Raw genomic sequence first — 2,693 nt, forward strand, 5'->3', positions numbered from 1 at the left:
TTCTGATGTGAGCCTGGAGGGCAATGACCACGTCCTGTCTAGGAGACACTATTCATAGCACTCTGCCCGGCCTCCAGTTCTTATATTCTTCTGCCTACTCTTCCACCATGTTCCCCGAGCCTGGGTGCAGGGGAGGGGGAGGCTGATACAACGTCCCAGTTAGGTCTGACCACTCAGGGTCACTTATGCCCCTCACTCTGACCAGTTGTGAGTCTATGTAGTAACCACTGCCCACCACAAGCCGACAACTCCCCGACCCAGTCTTGAGAGCACGCCAATCTACAGTTATAAATATTTAAAAGGCAGCTTGACAACACGATCATTTAGAAAACCGGTGATCACAGGTCCCCTGCAAGCATTTATGGCCTTCCTGGCCATGGGCTTTGGACTAAGTTTACAGAGTCGAGTGGAGCAAGCCCCATATGCAGTCGAAGGGCAGCTGGTTGCACCGTAAAAGCATGCCGCTAATGCACCACCACTGGGCACTGCAGCAGGCAGGAGACTGCAGATGTGTTTTGTCCCACTGTAGTCCGAATAACCCCTTCCAGGATCATAGAAGTCGGCCATCAGGGAAGGCATTTCCTAGTCAGTTGCAGCTTGGATTCTCTGTCTCCAAACAAAAGTATGTAGTGTATGTATGTAGTATTCAGCAGTGGGCTCTTATCATCTAGGACAGTTAAGAATTATGGTAATAATATGTATTGTTTCAGGTCCCTTGGGAACCTCTCCAAGCAATAATTTTCGGCAGGTGTCCCGTACCTGGCATTGAGGCTTTTGTTTTATACTTTGGGCTTTCTGGGAGAAGGGTTACCCATCCTTCACTCATTCTTGCCGAGTAACTCCATGCAAACTGCCCTATGTAATACTTTTATCTTTTTACATTATCAGTTTGGGTTAACTACCTGTTGACGTATGTTGAACTATCCCTGCATCTCTGGAGGAAAAAAAAATCCAATTTGTTGGTGAGTGACTTTTTGATGCATTCTTTTTTTTTTTTCTTTCCAGAGCTGGGGACGGAACCCAGGGCCTTGCGCTTGCTAGGCAAGCGCTCTACCACTGAGCTAAATCCCCAACCCCTGTTTTTGATGCATTCTTGACTTTGGTCGGCAAGTGTGCCGAAATTTTGGGTCTATGTTCAGAGGAGGTTGGCCTATAATTTTTTTTCTGTTGTTGTTGTTGTTGCATCTTTGCTAGTTTTCAAATCAGGGTAACAGCCGCCCCATAAAATGAGTTTTGAAATCATCCTTCCTTTTGTGTTTCAGGGAACAGTTTGAGAAGCATTGGTGTTAGTTCTTCTTTGAGGCTCCGATAAAATTCACCAGTGAATCCATTGGTCCTTGAGTTTTTTTTCCTTAAGGAGGAATTCTTTAAATGATTGCTTCAATTATACTGCTTATTGTAGATAGACGTATCTACAATAAGCAAGGGCTTTAACATCTGTAGGTCATAGTATCTAGAAAGTCATCCATTTCTTTTAGGTTATCATATATTTTTTATTTTGTTTTTAGTTTCCATGACTGGTAATAATTGGCGTAAGTCCTAGGAATTAAAGTTGGGTCTTCTGGAAGAACAGTAAGACCTCTGAACTGTGGAACCACCTCAGCCCCATGGCTTATTCTCTCTGTGTCTTTTGGCTGAAAGACTCCTCCATGTGTCTTGTGTGAAACTGATTTAGAGGTCACAGATTCCTTAAGACAGTTTTTCATCATGGAAGTTTGTCCTTCCCCTTTAATAAGACAGACAGGTTCGTAAGCTATGTAGTCTGAGTTAGTAATTGTGAGCTCTCAAAACTTGAAATAGAGCTTTCCAATCTCCATGGGCTATCCATGTTCCATCTAATTGTGAATTCACTGAGTGTGATGCTGTTCTGATGTGCCTGCCTTTATCTGCCGCTTGGTGTTTCTCCTTCGTCGCCATTTCCAAAAGTGTTTGGATTACAACATGAGGCAGGTTCTTTGCCTTAGGTTTCTCCTGTATCTGGATTAGCCTTTCTTTTCCCAGCTCAGGCAAATTTTCTGTTATGATTTCTTTGAAAATATTTTCTATGCCTTTAGGATATATTCCTGTTCTGTGTGCTTACTATTAATAGATGTGGTCTTTTCTGAGAGTTATATATATCTCTAACAGGTCCCCTACAACCTTCTTATTTGGTCTTCGTCCTTGTTAGATTGTAGCAGTTGCTGGACATCTTAAAAGCAGCAGTGTCAAACAACCAGAACCCTCAGAACCCCCAGGGACTAAACCACCAACCAGTGAGTACACATGGAGGGACTCATGGCTCCAGCCACATATGTAGCAGAGGATGGCCTTGTCTGGCATCAATAGGAAAAGAGGCCCTTGGTTCTGTGAAGGCTCATTTCCCCAGTGTAGGGGAACGCCAGATCAGTGAGGTGGGAGTGGGTGGGTGGGAGGGGGAGCACCCTCATAGAAGCAGGGGGAGTGGGGACCGGAGAAGGGGGAAAGGGGATAACATTTGAAAAGTAAATACATAAAATATCCAAAAAATGGCATTTAAAAAAAAAGAGCTCAGATATCCTGTGCTTTCTTTGACTCACTGTGTTGGTGAGACTTTCCACAGAGCTTTCAGTCGCCTTCAGTTTGCTTCTAGGTCTTCAGATCAGTGTTCAGTATCTCTCCCTATTGTATTCCTTTCATCTCATCCATTACCTTACTTATTTCATTTAGCTGTGAAC

At 43.8% G+C, this 2,693-nt stretch overlaps 1 long non-coding RNA gene across 1 annotated transcript in view; it reads left to right on the forward strand.

The window, feature by feature from the left end:
• Positions 1-2,408, forward strand: part of LOC102546629 (uncharacterized) — a 14,102-nt gene extending 11,694 nt beyond the window's left edge. Inside the window, exons 2-3 of the long non-coding RNA XR_005489367.2 lie at positions 1-962; positions 2,168-2,408. The exon at positions 1-962 is cut by the window's left edge and continues 1,118 nt beyond it. This is a non-coding gene — a long non-coding RNA (uncharacterized LOC102546629). The remainder of the gene's footprint in view (positions 963-2,167) is intronic.
• The last annotated feature ends 285 nt before the right edge of the window (positions 2,409-2,693 follow it).

Source organism: Rattus norvegicus, chromosome 9, assembly GCF_036323735.1.
Source record: "Rattus norvegicus strain BN/NHsdMcwi chromosome 9, GRCr8, whole genome shotgun sequence".
NCBI classification, from domain to species: Eukaryota; Metazoa; Chordata; class Mammalia; order Rodentia; family Muridae; genus Rattus; species Rattus norvegicus.